Here is a 20,044-nt window from a genome sequence, read left to right as displayed (position 1 = left end):
TTCAGCCTTCCAGCAGCATTGTGGAGACTCTTTTCTGAGAGGAGGAGAGCTAGAGAGGGAGGGGAGGGGAAAAAAGGAGTGGGAGCAGGGAAAAGAGAATGAAACTTGGAGGCTTTCGGCAGCGCTGTTGTAAAGGAGAGTGAATGAGAGCAGGGGCCGTGCAGCCAGCCACATGGGCAGTTCTCACTCGGAATAATGGGAGCCTTTCTGTGGCTCTTAACCCCCTTGTCGCATGCTGGGAACGGGCAGCCGTCCGCCCGCCGCTCACAACAGACACGCTCAGCCACGCTCACCCGCTGGATAATTGAATTTTACACCCAAGAAAGTCATCCCTTTCCCTGGTCATGTCCCCTGTTACACGTGGCCCTGACAGGAACTCTCCCAGGATCAACTTTTTATCCAATGAGAAAGTCTGATGAATATACTGAGAGGCAAGTTAGCAGTGTGATTCAGTGGACAGCTGAAAAATCCCAAATACTATTGGCTGGATTGCCATGAAATTTGGTAGTTTTAAGTGAAACAAATGGTCAATTGAGTGGTGGTACTTTTAGCTTATTTCTAACAGCCCCTTAACTATAAGTGGTTATAACAGTTAATAGTGTATGTTTCAGACCCTTGGTGCCAGTGTGAACAAGTTCCTTTAGATGAGGCAGAACTAAAAACTTTGAAAATGAGCTTTCTAATGTGTTTTATGTTGGAAAAGACTCAGCAAACTATCTCTGAACAAGTGGGCGTGGTACCTAAAATGAACTAAATTTAAAAATAGACTCAGGTGAGACTCAGTCTCTGTATTCCCTCCAACCCAGCTTAGTTCCTAATGCAGATTTTGTCACCTTTTGGAAGGGGACTTGTGTGTTACAGTCGGTAGAAACAAATGGCTGATATCACTGTGTATTTGGGACACTTCTTGCATGGTTGACAGACTGACTTGTAAGTTTGGTGACCATTTGAAACTGGGGTAGGAAACCTGTTTCTCGCCATCTTGGGCAAACAAATCCATTGTAACTCTTCAGCATATTATACTTGAAGAGGCCTCACTCCAGTACCACCTCACAGTGTTTTAGAAAGTCTAGACCATGATGGGGCCAATCTCAGGTCTGGTTAAGTCATGAGGTGAGCAGGAGAAGTAGTACAAAGAGCAAAAAAGACCATGTAGTAAGGAAGCAGTGGTGACACAATAGGTTAAGTGGAGGACTTTGACCTGCGAGAAAGGAGATGTCAGAGACGGCATATTTTTGGTGTGTATAATGCACATGCACATGTGTGGGAGCTAACTGATCGAGACACTGGGCTAACCACACTACAGGGTTATAATGCATCAAAGGTCATGCTGGTCCAGAGAAGAAAGTTCACAGTGCAACAAAAAGAATTATGCAAAATTTGCACAAGAAGAAATCTAAGTGACAGAAACGTGATTTTATATATAAGAAAACCTTAACTATTATATTTATTTAAATACTTGTGCAGCCTGTTCCTATGTGGGTGTCTGATCACCATTTAGTGACCAGATTATTTGAACAAGAAAACAAAACAAAAAATAACAAAGACATTTTCAATTACTTTCTTTATTGCAATAAAGTGATTAATATTTCTTCTTCTTTCTTTAAGAAACAACATTAACATCTGTCAGTCTACAGCATCCAGTTTCATTGGCGTACCTTGGCTTCACACTGCTGCCTTCTGTAACATAACCCATAAGATAAGGTTTATCTCTAGGAAGTCATTATTATCAAGTTCTTGGGTCAATCACCATATTAACTTATACTGGAAAACCTAACCCATTTTGCAGCAGGTTATGTTTCAGATATAAAAGATAAACACATACTGACCAATCAGTTCTCTGAAAACTCATGGGAAAAGCCTGTTGACCTTAGTGCATAGGTAGCAGGAGTGCGTATAGGTTTGTCTTTCCCTGATGAACATCAGTCGAGAACTAAGCAACCAAGTTTAGAACAACCATGAAAATATAATCCAGAGCACGTGTTTGTACTGCCTGACTTTACAGGCGATTAAAGCAAAATTCCATAGAGGATACACATTTTTGCGCGGTCGATGCACAATGAACATGACACGTCAAACAAACGCAAACAATGAATACAACATTACATTTGCTGGGGGATGATGAAATGAACGTAGTGGATATGAAACTCAAAAGAATTTTATCTTCTTAAAAACCTATAGATGCTGATACTTGGTGTATGTGTGCTGATCTTCACCAATTACACTCTGCTGCTTTTAGCTAGTGTTGTATGTATTTTTATAATATTACAGTTTGGCCGTCTGACCAATCAGAAAACATCAACAGTCACCACTGTTTCTTTCACGTTAATGCTCATTTGTGACTGCTTAGCCTGATTGCTGATGTTGGGGTAAGTCAAAGTAGACCTCGGTTTGTTAAAACAGGCCCTTGCTTGGCATTAGCATTGCAGCATTTTCAGGTTGAGTGTGCTGTCTTCTCATGACCAAAAAATAGGAACATCTTTTTGATATTGACTAGAAAGTATTGTTGCATAATGTATGTATGCGTGTTAGCTGCAAAATGCCAACCTGATTCATCTGCTTCTCTTTAGTGACATCTTCTGCTTTGCAATTCATCTGTGTATGCCAAGAGAAACTGAGGCTAAAAGATATATTGAAAACTTTATCACTTTATTCTTGAGTCTACCAATATCTGTGCTGACAAAGCTTGTAATGGGCTTGACAACTGTTTTGTCACCTCTGCAGAACACGCAGCAGAAAACAGAGAGGGATAATATTACCTACAGGTGGCTGCTGTGTTGTAATGGCTTTTTAAGCCATCTTGTTTAACAAATATAGTAAAGATTGAGATTAGATTAAGTTTGTTTTAAGGAGCAGACCTGAGGTGCCTAACAGAGGAGATATGGCTTCGACATATTGATGTTGTGAAGAGTGATCCATCCAGACCCTTCCTCCTTAGCCTTAGGCTGATAAGCAAGTTGGGAGGGGGACCCGGGTCACCGCCTTCCCCTGGCTCTGTGACCAAACACAAAAGGTGGTTTCCTTCTGTCAGTTGTGGTCACTTTCACCTGTCACTCAGACTCTCTCTGAGTGAACCAGCGTCCAGGGAGGGCGGCTCCAGGTGAGCATTCAAGCGTGGATAATAGCTCCTGTCCTCTCCTCACGTCACCTGGGAGTCCCAGGCACAAACCCAGGTTTATCAACTTAAAACTGATTCTTAGTGGTTTATTGTTATACATTTGTGCCACGATAGCAGTTGGAATGATGTTGGAAGAATGTAGTTAGGTTATTAAGAGAGTTGGTTGCACAAAGAGTCCTGATGTTATCTTAAGTGGATCAAAACCTGATCAGTTGGAGCTAAATTCTGGATTTCAGACTTTAGCTTCTCTGTGCATCAATCCACACAGGTATGAAGAGCCTCGAAGTTTTCTTAGCACATCATGAGGCAGTTGTTATTTTTCAAGCTCTTTAATTTATGATTAGCACGCAGCAAAACTAATGAAGGTTTTTTCTCCATACATGGATTTCTGCTGTCTTCCAAAGAGGATTCAGCCGAAGCCAAAGGAAAATCCTTAGCATTGCAAACAATCACAAGATTGAGAAAAAACATCAAAACATCAAAAACATCTGCGTGCCTTGTCATTCCAAGTACATAATCTGTAAATAGTTGCCTCTGGACCAAATGAAAACTTGTCTAAACTGTCAAAGTGTCATGGCGGGACAGTGCATTTATGAAATGGACCCAAGGGCGGAGACAGGAGAGATGAACTGAGGTTTAAACAAAAGGTGATCCTTTATCCTGATTGCATGAATGCAAAAGCAAAGAAACATGAACAGTGGCAAAAACGAAACAAAAACAAAACTGGAAAAACTAGGACTGATTTTGTGCAGGAGTATGAGAGCAACTATGAGATAGAGAAACATAAACTAGAAACATGAACATGCCCAAAATCATGAAAAACCTGGAAACTTGACGAGGTAGAAAGGAACACAGACGACCTGACAAAGACTGAATGAAAACACACAGACTAAGTACACACAGGAGGTGATCAGGGGAAGTGGAAGCACTTGGGGAAACAGCTGGCTCAAATAATCATGACACCACAGGGAAAAGTAGAACCAAGCACAATGAACTTAGAAACATATAAACAAGACTTTCAAAATAAAACAGGAAGCATGGAGAGGCATGAAGTGGGACAAGCTTGACGTTAGAAACGTAAGAAATCAACAATACAAAATAACACAAAACGCTGGGTCACTGACCCAGACAATAAAACCACTCAAATGTGGACCTCTGTACTCCTCTTTTTATTGGTTCTCAGTTTGTTAAGCCAAAGAAGATACCACCAGAAGCCATAGGTCAACATGCAGATCATAACCGATAGGAGGGGGGAAGACGAATAACAGCTCTCAATCTCATCACAGCACTTACAGTGCTTTCTGCTTAGTTTGCATCAAAATGTTTAATATGACCATCACAAATCAACAAAGCAAGCACAAGCTTTATGATGACTTTTAGTAAAAATATGATAATATTATGTCTCCACCTGTGCAAAGGCAGGCTGAACAATATAGCTGAGAAGTAAATAAGAGGTTTTTCACAATTCCTTTAAATTCTTGAAAATGACAAACTACAGAGACTTTAAGTAAGGTTCATCAGACTCACAGACCAATCACACTTACATACATAGTCCCTCTTTATAGCCATTAAAAATCCTGATTAATGATGTAAGTCTAAATGATGCTAGGTACTCAGACATAACCTCAAATTTAAGTTAGAAAAGGAGTAATATTTAAATATTTTTATGTATGTGTGCATGCTGCTAGACAGTTAAATGAAATAGTGAGGAGCTACAGTAAGAGTGGATTTTTTCATGTTCAAACAGGTCTGTACATATGTTCTCTCAGTCTCAACAGGCATGTTTTCATAATGTAATTTAATCCCCTGGAGTAATCAGATGTCGCTAAATCCATAGTGTTTAAATGAATCCTGAACAATGGAGTGAGTAAATAGATATCTGTCAGGGGATTTTAGATTTCCTTGGCGTAGGTTTCCTGTAATAAAAACACTATCTGACCTAAGGTTCATATTACAGTCCCAAATGTGACGTCCCAAACATTTCCAAGTACTGCTGGCTGACGCGTTCATCAGCCAGGCATCAGCTCTTACGTGTTTGCCTTTCGAGGTGCCCTCAGGTCTGTGTTTACCCAGCCGTCACGGGCAGAGCCAGCAGCGTGCTGTACTTGGCGGGTGACAGTGGTTTAAATGAGAAACCTGTGATTGATCTGCATTCATGCAGCCTGTCATAATACCTGCATCAACACACACAAAGGGAAAGTCACTCTGCAGCTGCTAATCAGGCTCACATATGACAAGTAATTTCCTCACTCTGTATGATGTATGGTATGATTTTTTTAAAGAGATGGAAGTGAAAAGATGTTGTTTACATTACACATATCAAATAAAGTATAAGTGTCCACACTTAATCGAGCAACAAATGTAGGTATCAGAGCGCCTTCTTTCAGAGACATCACAACATAAACACTTGTTGATTATAAGCAAAAATGTCTAATATTTGCCACATTATTCAGAAATTATTTATTTTCGCCAATAATAGTAATACCTATACAGTAACCTTTGCGATTATTTGGGACCTGGTGTCACTTGATATTAATAGATCATTGTGATGATAATGATTTTGTAACCTTAATCCTTAATGGAAAAGAGGCTGCTGTTCAGACTCCAAAATATTCTTTATCAAGACTCTAAATCCGTACTGCCTAGTGCACCTTTAACCATCAGTTAAAATGGAACATTTCCTGTGGATTGATACTGGGATTTTTATGAACAGAAAGTGGGATGTGAATCATGCAAGATGTAGGATACTTTAATTTGACAATTTGATATTCATATTAAGAATATGTATGTAAACTTATGAAATAAAAGGAAATGTTTTTCTGTTAACCAAATCAGTACTTTTTAAAGTTATGCTTTCCCCCCCAACAATCAACACGTCGGTCCTCTAAATAAACCAAACCATGACAGCCCACCAACTTTACATGTGCCCCAAGAAAGAATAAAAATGATAAGCACTTGCAAACCCAAATATTATTTGCTGTCTCTGAATATCACAGTCACCGTTACAATGAAGAGCTCAGCTATTCAAGTTACAGTTTCACCTTGAAACATCCTAAAATGACATTTTTAATTAACAAAAATTATTAATAACTGTCATCAGCGGCAATTATCTGCTGCAGAAATTAATGCATTATGTAGCCCATTTATGACTTTTAGAGATAACTTCACTTTATGGGACTTGAAGAGCTCTGAAGACATCCAACATACTGACCTAAATCTCACTAACTTTTCTCTAAATTTATTCTGTTTTCAAAGAAAAAATAAGTGATGTAGCGTAATGTACGATAAAAGTAAGAATGAAATGGTATCTACTTAGCTTTTCCATAATTCTCATCATATATTTATATTGTTGCACTGGTAGAACAGGTACTCGGATTAACTGAGTTTCAAATAATGACATCAGAATATGTACAAGTAATCCCTGTGAACCAAATGCTCGGACTTCATCTAGATCTAAATGCTCGGTTTCAGTCTTTTTAACCCTTTTCAGTCTGTGCGTTCACATCAAATACCTGAAGGCAGTCTTTTTGGAAATATATGAATACTTGGCAGTAACAGCCAATGGCACGAGGAGGGGAAGTACCCAGAGCTTGAGTCAAGTTACTGTAACATGTTTTCAGAACTTGCACTGCATCCTCAGTGGAAGCGACGTGTCAACCAGAGAGCAGATGAAACTGTCTTACCTTCCAGGATTGCAACTAAAGTAACTGCCAGTGAGAGTGCAGGATACCATTTATTGGCAAAGCTAGTGTTGCAGAGCATTCTCATTCCCGACGTGTAACATACCGACGATTTGTCACATCCTGAGGCATCCCATTGGAATGCAAAAGATAACTGTGATACGCGTGCGATTGTGGATGGAATCCAATAGAATGACGCTCCCAGCGGCAACACACGTTCCAGCCATGTATTCGAGCCCTAACCTTAACCTTAACCCTAACCATAACATTAATCGTGTTAGATAGTATTTTTCAAAGCTCGTGATGAGAAAGTAAAATAAATGTACATGTGTAGATTCAGTCCAAATGGTTCTCCTGTTTCTGAACGCGTAACATAGGAACGTGTTGGGTGGCCGAAAGCGTAACATAATGACGATTCGTCACATAGCGTAATATGTTACCCTTTGGGAGGGAGAACGTGACGTGTTGGGTGAATATATTAGTTGGTTACCTAGGTAACTTGATGTTGGAACGCCCACAAGCAACCAGCCATAAGCTTGAAATCGATGAGTGATATCGATAGTATTGATACCGATGCGGTTATCGATACACATTGATACTAGTATCAGTATAGGTGTCTGCAATACTGGCCCTGTATTTAACTATCAGATCGATACTAAAATTTGCACATTATTTTAGAGAACCGAAGTCCTACATTTGCAATTACATCTCCTTATCTTTATATATAAGAGAAGTTGAACCCTACAGCCCCAGCTGCTCTCACACAGCGTCACTTAGCTTGTTTTTCATTTTCAGACGAATCCTGACGATATGTGTATAAAAACTTTTTCCCAAATTCGATACATTTAACTTGCATAAATACAGGTTCGCTTCTGTTGCACAAATTCATGTCAGTTTGTCTGAGGTTACACAGCTATAACTATAATGACAGAAGCCCCACCCACCTGCTCTTCAAACCTTCTGTTTGTGATGAGAAGAAAGCTGACATAAAAAGAAAGGAACTAAAAGAGGTCAGAGAGGGTGCACTAAGAGGGCTGTAGCACAGCTCAGCATAAGATGAACTGATAAATAAGGATTATTTTGAGCTGTAAATCATGCAGAGCTGCTCTGAGCAAAAGCCTGCAAACTGAGAAACATAAACTTTTGCTTTTTTCCTCATTTTAATGGACCTGAGCTTTTCTGTCAGCTTCATAAATGCTCCAGGACTTTTTTTGTCTTTTAAATAATTCGTTCAACAAGTGTTTCAGCGTGGTTTGTCTCTGCAGTCCATGTGCAGTACTGTAAACCCCCTGCTCTAACACTCACCTCCAGCAGAGGACGACATTCGCCGAGTAACCTCTTTCCAATCGGCCCCCACCTCACCAGTGACCTCCTCCTCCTCGTCCCCATCGACGGCCCCTCCTATCAAAGCCATAACCTCTCCTAATCCCCCCTCCCACCCCTCGTTGCCCTGGAGACGGCTCAGACGAGCAGGTGATGCATTGACAGGGAGCAGATGGTTCCCTGTGGAGGTAAGCATGGCTGAACAATGCTTCCATATTCATCATAAAGTCCTGCTAACTCTCGGCGTCTCCCTCCTTCGAGTACATGCGTACACATAACTTCAAAGTTGGCGTTTGCAGAGACCGAGCAAGGTGAAAATGTTGTGACAGGGCTCAATAAATGAAAGCGCCTCCATTCAGAGGGGGCTGGTTTACAGTATCTCAGAGAGGAGGCAAGAAGGCAAGCATTTTTTCTTGCCTCGACCTTCCTGTGCTTGTCTCCTGCAGGTGTTTTTGGGCTTTTTGCCGCAGTAACTCACTCCTCTAAAGAAGCTCCTTCTTTAGCCCCTGTCTCCCCTGGAGATAAAGTACAAACACCCCACTCTTGCTGCCTCTTTCTTTCAGCTAACTCCTCAATAATCCAGCAACAATACAGGGCTCTGAGGCGGTGTGCAGCGATTCGCCAGAGGCCTGACTTGTTTTGGGGTGCAGCGGTAGGAGGGGAGGGGCCGGCGGTGGAATGGCATTATGGAGATCAGCTAATACATGTAAAACATTGCATCCATTTTTTCTTCTCTCTTTTTTTATTGGAGCAAGTGGTAAAGAAAAAACGTCTGCAGCACAATACGCTTAACCACCACACCTGGAGCTCACAACGGGGGCGAGAATGGCTGCCTCACCCATCATCACCAGCACGGCAGCACCTATCAATACAGGCTGTAAGGAGCTTGGTTGGGCCGCAGGAGGAGGGGGCCAGCTGTATTCACAGCCTGACTATGATAAAGACACACAGTGAGGAGCCATTCAAGAGCCCTGTGCCCATAATGGAGTCACTAATAGGTGCCTATTCAGCAGGGAAAGTGTTTTCTGAAGGGGCGAAAAAAAAGTTTCAGGGAAGCAACAATCACTTTGTCTGCTGCCTTGTGTATGTAAAATGTATGCAGCGCTCCACCCCTCCACCCTTTTCCAACTCTTTCTGCTGTCTTTTTTTTCCTTTTTCCTTTAAAAAGCATCACCAGTGAATAGGCGACATGCATAGTTTGGAGTCGTCCTTTCATCCTTACTTGAAAATAAACTGAATGGTCTGTTCTCGAGTGAGTATAGTCCAGCAGGCGTGATCTCAAAACTGGGCTCTCTTATTTCATAGAAGTGTTAGCCACATGCACAGGTGACCAATAAGTCTTCCACTGTATATTTTCCTCATTAGATTCATGCTTTAGACTTTTAGAAATAAAGTTTGTAGAAAGCAGAGATCAGGGAAGTTTGTTTGAGCTTCCCCTGATCAAGAAGTTTTAAATGTAAATGTGAAACCTCTCTTCACTGAATGTATTTTAGGAGCTCCCTGGAACTGGAGCCCATTACTTACCATATTTTTCATTTGGTAAATTAACTGATTCTTGTATACTTCAATGCTTTTAAGTGCTTACTAACCCGCATTCGCACACATTCATACCCTGATGGATGCATCAGAGGCTACCTCCTGAGCAAACTAATGTTTAGTTTTATTCTTTTTGATTGGCTTATTGATTTGAAGATAAAGTTAGAAAAGGAAAGATGAGATGGTTTGGATGTGTGAAAGAGCAGGGATGGTGGATGAAAATCGAGCTGCCAGGCAGGAGGAAAAGCGGAAGACCACAGGGGAGGTTAATGGATGTAGTGATGAAGGCGATGCAGAGGGTTGGTGTGACAGAGGAGGATGCCAGGAATAGAGTGAGATGGAAGAAGTTGATTTGCTGTGGCGACCCCTAAAGGGAGTAGCCAGAAAAGAAGTCTCGCTTATTACTTCTTAGTTTTATCTACTTAACTGTCTCTTAATGTAATTTACTTTGTCTTGTCTCTTGTCTTTTTCTTATTTTTTTTCATAATTTTCAAATATAATTTGTTGTGCTGTACTGTTGTTGTAGTTATAGGCTCTGATTGTTATGAGCTGAGCCTGGGGACCCACATCTAGGATGCAAAGGCAGGTAGAGGTAATGGAAAACAGGCTGTTTATTTGGCTGAAGGCAGATATCCCAAAAGCAAAAACACAAAGTCAGAAAAGGGAGTTTAAAACTAGAATCTTACTGAAATCTGGGGAAACATACTCGAGCTGGAAATGCTGGTGCTATGAGAGGGAACATTTAACTGCTGTTGTACATTAATAAAATGTTAATAATTTGTTTAACTAATTAGCATTTCTGGGACCAACTCAGTTGAACTTTCTAGCAGTCAAATCCCTAAACCCACCCGTACGATGAACGTTTAAAACTTAAGCTGTTGTTTAAGTTTTTTAAGAAAGTGCAACTAAAATCTTTTACGTGCAAAAAATGTGAACCTTTTTTCTGTGGTTCTGTGCTTCTTCCTGTCTGTCCTCTCCCCCGTCCTGATTTCTGGTTACTCTTATTACTGTTTTTGGTTTAACCTCGCCTGGTTGAGGCAGATGCCCACCCTCCCTGGTGCTGCTGGAGGTTTCTTCCTCCCCACTGTTGCCAGCTGCTTGATCACTACATGTCTCGTTATGTTTTAGTTTATCTTTCTGCAATTGCAGTTTTTCTTATGTGAATCGAATTATATTTGCATAAATCAGTTTGCAGGGGTGCCATATCTGCACAAAGCCTCAAACACACCCGTGTTCAGAACGCAAACATGAGCCAGCTTAAACAAGGCTATAAAATGTATGCATTCCATGTTAGGACAGAGCCCATGATTTGTTTGGAACTTGCAAATGTGTTGGTTTTGCAGGAAAAATTGGAAAATTCAAACTGCTTTTCAGGCCGTCATGCTGACTCACCCTGGATCCTGAGGCACCGGGGAGCAGACCTCGTGGGTGAGCTGACTAATCTTGAAATACTGGGACCATATTGAAAGAGAGGGCACACACTAAAAAATACTGGGACCATATTGTTTTGTGGTGTCAAAGGGCTTAGCTGACAGATTGATGAGATGAGGAAATAACGGAGCCAACCAGGGGGGAGGGAGAGGAGAGGAGGATCTCAGCATGGTGTGGCAACCAGGGTTTGGAGTCAGTGCAGGACTCCCTGCAGGCCTGCGGGCCACAGCCTGTGCAGGTCACCGCTCTTTGATTCTGGGTCCCACAGCCCACAAAGGGCAGCACGCAGTGGGCAGGGCTGCTTTCCTTAGAACAGCATGAAAGCCCCTTGTAATGGTATTTTTATGTGTTTTGTGAGAGTCTTTGTCAGCCTTTGTGTGCTGATGTATGTGTTTATTTGTGTGAGTGTGTGTATGCCTTTGCAGTCCTGCAAAATCCAAGTTAAGTCAAGTGTGTACTTCTAAAAGCCTAAGAGTCCCACGTTTCTTTTAAGTTTTATTTAGCATACTAGAAAAAAAAATTACTTTTATGTTATTAGTGGAAAACATGACTATTCTTTTCAGCTTAGTGTTTTTTGCTTCATTGTCAGAGCATATATTTTGGACCGGGACCAGCTGGTTTCAGCAAATCAAAAGCTCTAAAATCCTACAGTATGATATACTTAACAAACACCACATGGCAGGCATTTATAATTAGCTACAGTAGCTCCATGTAGCTCTGGGAAGTAGAGTAGTATTTGGATAAAATGTGAGATATTTCACCTAATTACCATACCATACCATACCACCTTTATTTATAAAGCACTTTAACATAAAACCAGAGTTCACAAAGTGCTGTACATGCTAAAAGCATAAGTAAAGAAAATTAAAATGAGATAAGATAAAATAAATAACTAAAAAACTAAAATAAATTGAAACATGTCAAAACAAATTGAGTCAACCCCTCTAATCAATGCCAAAGGCTTCAGCGAATAAATATGTTTTAAGAAGACTTTTAAATTCAGAGAGAGAAGAGGCCTGCCTAACATGCAAGGGTAGATCATTCCACAACTTTGGAGCAACTACAGCAAAAGCACGATCACCTTTAGATTTATACTTAGTTTTTGGTACCTTAAGGAGCTGCTGATTGGCGGACCTAAGGGAACGGGGAGGTGTATATGGTTGTAGTAGCTCCGAGAGGTGGGGGGGGGGGGGGGGGGGGGGGGGGGTATCTGGTATAATTGTCAGATACCAGAAAACGAATACATTTTTGACAGTCAGATGCTTTACTTATTAAGTCAGTAGGCTTCCTTCTACTGTATGGTTGCCACCAGAGAGACAAACCACTTACTGAATCCTGAAAATCATTGGCAGATCAAGCAAAAGCTGGAAAACAAAGTCATTGACATCTATCAGTCTTGAAAGGCTTATAAAGACATTTCTAAGGCTTTGGGCCTCCAGTGAACCACGCTGAGAGCCTTTATCCACAAATGGAGAAAAATTGGAACAGTGGCAAACTTTCGTAGGAGTGCCTACCAAAATTACTCCAAGAGCTCATCAACAACTCATCTAGGAGGTCACAAAAGAACCCAGAACAACATCTAAAGAACTTCAGGCCTCACTTGCCTCAACTAAGGTCAGAGTTCATGATTCAACAATAAGAAAGACACTCTGCAAAATGCGATCCATGACGAAAACCACTGCTAAGCAAAAGGAACATAAAGGCTTGTCCCAGTTTTGCCAAAAACATAGTCTATGGACTGATGAGACAAAAGCTGAACTTTTTGCTTTGCTGCTTTAGGACGACTTGCTGTAATTGATGAAACCATGAATTCTGCTCTCAACAAGAAAATTCTTAAGGTGAACAGCCGACCATGAGTTCATGCCATTAAGCTTTGGTTATCTACCAGAACAACGATCTGAAAAACACCAGCAAGTCCACTGGTGAATGTCTCAAAAAACCCAAAGGTTTTGGAGTGGCCTAGTCAAGGAATGGACATAAGTCAGATCAAGATCTTTTGGCATGACCTCAAACAGGCCGTTCATGTTTGAAAACCCTCTAATGTGGCTGAATTCAAACAATACTGCAAAGAATTTTCAAGTGGGCCAGAATGATGAATGGAAGAATATTTACATTTTCAGTAGTGGACAAGTAGTTTTACATAACTGATTATCATATTCACCATTGAATTATACATAAAAACATCTTGTATAAAGTCTGTAGGAGAGAAAAGAGATGAAACAGCAGATCACGAGAATACCAGTTTTATGTGCAGTTTCTTTTAGTAGAAAAGCCACACATTCCACAAAAATACTTACAGCTTCCTCTGACACGAGTAATTTTATTACAGTGTCTTAGCAGCTGGTATTGTGGGATGTGGATTACCCAAAGTGCACTGCAGGTTCCCCACAGGGCTGAACAGAGAGGGATCTCAGGGAGGCGTTGCTTTATGAAGGGAAATGTAAAGGAGAGGTCTTGATCTCAGACGGTCTCAAGAAGCTTTAGCTCATGTTACAAGTTGTGCTCAGACTATGTTACAGCAAAATCCTTATTCTGAAAGCATTTAAATAAAGCACTCATTTTAGTCCCTGAATGAAAGAACAAATGTCACAAAATGAGGAACTAAAACAGGTGCAAAAGCTGTTCTTTTTACGTACTTATTTATTTTATTTCAGCAGAAACTGGTTGTGCAGAGGTGGCTGATGGTGTCACTATTGTAAATGTTTGGTCCGGTCACCATGGAAAACACTCACTACTTCTCCCTTGGCCACCTCCCCTTGTTAATATTACACCAAGAAATTGTTTACTAGGATTTTCCTGCACAACAAACCTGAAGATGAAAAGCCCGAAGCACAAGACGCACTCTACATAATGAGCTTTGATTGCAAATACAGATAGAAGGCTGTTCCGGGCTTACAAACACACACACACACACACACACTGGTGAACTCTTATTTGTGGAATTGATAGGGTCCATTGTTTCCACAGTGCTTTCCACTATATGCCCTGTAATGCAATTAAGGCCAGGAGATTTATGCTGCTTTGTAGCAGCCCAGAACCTGATCCGTGTTGTGTCTGGAGTCGGACTGAAAAGCTGCCTCTCTGTCCAGCTGGTCCTGGTTTCTGCTCTGGCCTCTGTCAGTGTGTGCAGCTATAGTGCTGTTCACTTCCTAATTGAAAGCTTTGGTTTATTGTAGGCCTGTTTTTGTGTCACATTATTTGCCTGAAAATTTGTAGTGAGCTGAGAAGGGAGATAGCCTCTTTGTGCCCAGTGTCTCTGTTATTGTGTTCACCAAGGAAGCATGCCTGAGAGAGTTGCACTAGTTTAGCTGGATGGTAATTATTAACAGCCATAAGCTATTTGAATAGGCTGCATTTTTTCAGCCTCCCACAGAGAGAGGCTCTGACTGCAAAGTGTAAACGCATAAAACACCTTCTGGGCGAGTGGAGACGTTTTCAGGCTCCTTTTAAAGAGAAAATGAGTAAACTGAAAGCCTAGAGTTCCCTGGACATGTCTGCTGTGGAGAGAAGAGAAGTTTCGGAGGCTCGCTGGGAAATTAGACCTTCCAGAAATCGGGATTTCAAGCATCCACTGAGGCCACTGGTTCTGCCCAGGCATCCTGTCTGCACGAGCACCTGGCCGGCTGATGGCTCCAATGGGGTGAGTCCATGCATGCCCACCCAGCAGTAGTGGCCTACTGCCGCCACCGCCCACAACTCTGAAATCCCAAATGAAAGATACGTCAAATGCTGCTGAATGAGCCCCATGGCGAGAACATGAGAGGGAAGATCCGTAACACCCGGCACATCTGTCCACCTCTCTGACACTAATGAATGTTAAGTAGGTTAGCTGCTGGTGTGCCAGTGTCCCACCGGTCATTGTGGCCAGTGGTGGCAGCGGGCTGTGCTTTTGTCATGGTGCGCCAACCCCCCGTGATACGTCTAAAATGGCTCGACCACTTACTCCTGCACACAATCCTGACACCAATAGTCACCATATTGATCCCTCGTGCTGGCAGATTAAAGTATAAAAGGAGGTCTGTCCTATCAGCAGGGGTCTCCGCTGACTTCGAGAGCTCATTTCAGGGTCACAGAGTCCTCTCAGCCTCCTGACCCAGACCCTAAGTGAACACATGAAAACACCGGTGCAGGGCAGGACAGAAACCTTTCCAGGGATGAAGTCCATTAAACAGGATTGGTCAGATGCTCACATTCACAGCTCATTATAGCTGACCCCGGGCTCTTTCTCTTTCAGTGTGCTGCTCGTCTTTTCTATCTCTGGCTCTAACCTGGCCAAAGCCATGCTGAGGTGGTCACTCTCGCCTTTTGTTTGCATTGATAGCTCAGCCGTTAACTTGATTGTCTTCTAGACTGGATCGCCTCGTCCGTTGTGTTGCTTTGTCGAGTTCCTCGAGTGTGCTTTTTAAGTTTAGGGACTGTGCAGCTCTTTTGTCTCAGTGCTCAGCGTTACTCAGGCTCTAAGCCTGGGGTGAATTTCCTGAATAGATTGGAAACTGTCATGTTTTCCACTTGTGAATAATCTTTTTCATTGAAGAATGATGGACTTCAGATTGTTTTTAAATGACTTTATAACCTTTCCCAATTATTCATAATGGGCAGCAACAGTTCCCTAAGAGCATTGCTGATGTCTCCTTGATATTGTGTTAACGCACACTGGAAAACTGCCAAAATGTGAGGTGCTCACACTTGCTGATGATCAGTTATTCAGATCAGATTATTCCAGTGGAAGCAGTTAGGGTATACTTAGGGTATACTCATTTGAGGGTGTATTTAATTAATTATAAGGCCTGCTGAGGACCAGATTTTTTTTTTTATCATGCCCTGATCCCTAAAGCCTACTTTCTTTTTCCTATTACTCAATATGAATATACAGAATCTGTATATGACAAGACTTTTTGTACTGGAAGCTTTCTGCCAAAAGGTGGATTCTGTTCATCTGGACATCCACTTGTAGCCTTCAAGTTATTGACCAGTCATGCTTTAGCAATCTGTGTGAAAAAGAAAAGACTGATACCAAACTGAAAGCTTGACACCATAAAGTATTTCTGCATTTGTAAAAAAAACGATTGTCATGAAAAATACCCTTCAACACTTCCAATATATTACTAGAAATTGTGACAGAAACTTTTAGTCTGATTTTTATTCTAAGGTTTGCACATGTACCACCACCCTAATGGCAGCTTGTTTACTTCCGTAAGCTACCTGCATTGTTCTGGGTAATTTGTGTCCTTGGTGCTGACCTCACGAGCGCCCAGCTCACTGTTCGATTCCTGCTCCCTTAATTAAATGCTGATTAAATGCCTATTAATGCACAATGACTCGCAGACGGGGTGTAATCAGGTAAAACAGAGTTAATAAAACATCCAGTGTGGTGCTGGGGAGAAAAGGAAGAGCTCCCCTGAGAAAGACAGACAGATGGCGACAGGAACCACCAGAGAGAGGACAAAGCAGAGTGGGAGAGGGGATAAAGCAAATACCAGCCACCACTTTGGTGATTAGTTCTAAATTGGTAATTTGATCTAACCGCTTCCACCTACTCATTATTGATAAGACAAACCATATTTGACCATATTTCCCCCTGCTGGCTCAGACCGACAGCACAACACTTCCTGTCCACTTGCCAGCCCACGCCACCCTACGCTCAGCAGTTCTGACAGGAAGTGCCGTGAGGTGGAGCGTCGACACACGCACAGTGGAAATCCCATCTGCCAGGAATCTCCCTAATCTCATCATCTGAACTGAACAAGGAAAAGAGGAGCAGCAATCACTTTAGACAAACCCTCTGTTGGGATTATGTGATGATGGGTCAAACGGTGACATCAAAGGCAGAGGGAGGACCGCGAGTAATGAAATTCTGTTTGAGCTAATAGACCACTGGCTTTCTTTTTTTTCTTTTGTCACGAGTTTGCTTCTTTGTTTGGAATGAATAACATGAAGACTAAATGTTTTCATCGATGAGTTTGGGAAGTGATTTCCAGAAATTTTTAAACCTTTCAGGAAAACACACGTCAGAGATGTTAAAAAAAGTGATTTATGGAGCTATAAGATAAAATGCTGAGTAAATGTAAATTCATAACTTTTATCTGTAAATTTGTAAAGTAGTCTTTACCTCAGACTTGCAACAGTAATCTGATGACATTTGCCTTTCATGGCCAGGCTTGATTTTTTTACCTGGCAGCAGAAAACATTAATTATGATATCAGAGTGAGGGGTTATCCTTAAATGAGATATCCATATTTTTATTGTTGGCTAGAGCAGCTTTACATGACTCACAGTTAAAAAAAGAAGCTTCTTTATCTTGCTGAGGGTTTGGTGCAGCGCCTCCGCTCCTCTCTTGCTAGGATTGGTTTTCCAATATTTGGACTGAACACTGAAACAGTATATGATCATGAGGAAAAGCCTAATAGTCAACTTTAGTATGATCATTATTTTGACATTTATAATTTACATTAAGTTTTCTTTATGTGACAAATGCACATTTAACTAACAGCTCATTTATATACCAGGATAGCAGGATTTAATGAGCCTTTCAAGGGACATGGGCTTCAGAGAAGAATCACCTTTCATTTTGTGTTCTCTGTTAGTTCATTGTTTCCTTTTGGATTTTGAGAAGTGCTGAAGTTCATGTTCTCTATCATTTCATAGTTTCTGTTATAGGGTTATTTTGCATTTCCTTGTGCTCGCGAGTTTTGTTATTTTCTGGTGCTTTGTAATGTTTCCTTATTTTCTCTAGATCTTAGTTTAGTTAAAGGTGACTCTAGGTTTATTGGTTCCCTTTAGCATTCCCATTCTGTTCCTTCAGCCTCGTCTTTGTGCAGGTCTTTATGTCTTTCTTGTTCCTGTTCAGTTGTGTCTCTCTTCCTGTTTAGTTTTGGTGAGTGTTACTCTCTGTGTCAAGTTTTACTTCCGTATAATCATTTGTGTCTGCAAATTATTCCACCTCTCACATACCCTTTAAATGACACTCTCAGGCCGAGCTTAGGATCAGGACTTTTTCACAGTGGTTAATCCAAACCACACAGCAACATATTAATGACTAACCCCATGTTGTGGATGGCTTCATCTCAGAGGTGTCATCTGATAGCATTTGTCTCTTCCTGCTGGGGACTCTCAACAAATTAACCCTCTTACTGCATTTTCCCTATTCTCATGTGTTCATTAGTCTAACCACAGCTTTGTAGTTAGGCTTATATCACAAACCCTCCAAGCACTGTTCATATCCAGACATAGCGTTGCCAAAAAATGTTAAATCCATAATGAGACGCATATTTTTTAAAAAACTAACAATTCCGAAATTAAAATCTTTTTCTAATTGCATTTATTGAATAATAAAAACTGAACACGATGTTTTTTTCTGCTATGTGACTGCAGCCTCTTTTTTGTTTTGCCCAGTTTTCTCTTTCGGCTCATTTGATTTCTCTACATTTTAATCACAGGCCACCCCAGCCCCCAGCCACTCCATCCTCTGCTGTCTGAAAATGATGTACTTGATTTCACATTCAACGTAATTAGCGACAATGAGGTCACTGGGCCACAAGTGCCGTGATTTACTGAAAAAAACGGTTGTTTTTCCCCGTCCGTTCATTATTTGGCAGCAATTAAGGCGTCTATTAAGGACGAAGAGCTTGTGAGGTATTTCTGGCATAATGTGTGTAATCATACATAATGTGCTTTGTTGCATACAACAGGTAGGTAGACAAAGGAGGTAAAATGGGCCAGACCTGACGCTGCCCTCTAGCCTCTCATGGTGGCACTGAAGCTGTTTGAGAGCTCCGCAGCAGAGGAAATGGAAGCACGCATCAACCTCCATTGTCTTCCTCCTCCGTGTGCCACTCTTGCCCCATGTCACCTACTCTGGTCTGGGGTTACAGCCCATGAATGAAGGGTGAATCCTGGGAGGGTCTGCTCTCCTGCTCCCTGCAGTGGATCAACTCTGGAGCTGACTCAGTGCTTCTGGGAGCTGCCAGGAGCTGCAAAGAGAGATGGATGAGCTGCTGGGAATTGGCTGGTGTTGTGTCTCCGGGTGATTGATGAGTTAACACAGTGCCTCTTGCTCCATGGGTCAAACCGACACATCGGGACCACAGGACCACCGTACTGTCCCAAGGAAGCTTTATGTTCGAAGAAATGAGGAGCAGACGTTCTGTACACTGAGCAGATGTTGGAAAGCTGGTTGTGTGGGAGAGAAGACTTCATCACAGAGTCCTCAGCTTCTCCTGGAGGTGTTTCACAGCAGCTCAATAATCAAGACAGAGGGGGTTTAAATATCTCCAGAGAGCCCACTCCCTGTGTGGCATTATGTGTTTTCAAATGCTTCAGTCATTGTTCTCAGTCCCAAGGCCTGTGGAGTTAAAAGCATTTCAACTCTTTCAACTGATCAATCTCAATCTGATAGATCTGTACTTAAATAAGCCGTCTTTCTGCAATCAATACTGTTAAATGTGACTTATTTTCTTTTTCTTGCAGAGACCCATTTATGTCTCTTTTGTCAGCAAGGCTATCCTGTGGGACAGAGGAGTCTGCCACTACACTGTGAGTGCCCAATTTTACACTTCGTAGCCACAAAGAACCTGAACAGATTTTGGTATTCTTACCTGTTGTTTTTGTGAGATTGTACAAGTGATCCTTCTAGCTTTCCAAACTTGCCATAAAATCATGAATACCTCCTGTTTATAAGTGCGCTCTTGTGAGACTAGATTAAGGGTGTTTCAACCCCTGAATTGTTTAATCCATTTAAATCAAACTTCATTTCCCCTCCTTGGAGCAGTTCGTTTATGCAGATGTGAACACAGTAATCGCACTTGTTTTCAACATGATCTGACGCCGATATGATCATAGTACCAGGTGTACATTACAAGTTTGAGCTAAGAAACTTCCTGTATGCTTTGTATGGAACAATGGATGCACAAAAGTCTGTACAGGCTAGCAACTAGCCATGAAACGAACATAAAGTCTC

At 41.5% G+C, this 20,044-nt stretch overlaps 1 long non-coding RNA gene across 1 annotated transcript in view; it reads left to right on the top strand.

Moving 5' to 3' along the window:
• Positions 1–20,044, top strand: part of LOC309692210 — a 33,045-nt gene that overhangs the window by 3,147 nt on the left and 9,854 nt on the right. The window contains exon 2 of the long non-coding RNA XR_014272246.1: positions 19,555–19,620. This is a non-coding gene — a long non-coding RNA (uncharacterized lncRNA). The remainder of the gene's footprint in view (positions 1–19,554; positions 19,621–20,044) is intronic.

Source organism: Aulonocara stuartgranti, assembly GCF_965226115.1.
Source record: "Aulonocara stuartgranti genome assembly, chromosome: 17".
NCBI lineage: Eukaryota > Metazoa > Chordata > Actinopteri > Cichliformes > Cichlidae > Aulonocara > Aulonocara stuartgranti.
This window is presented reverse-complemented; position numbering and strand designations above follow the sequence as displayed.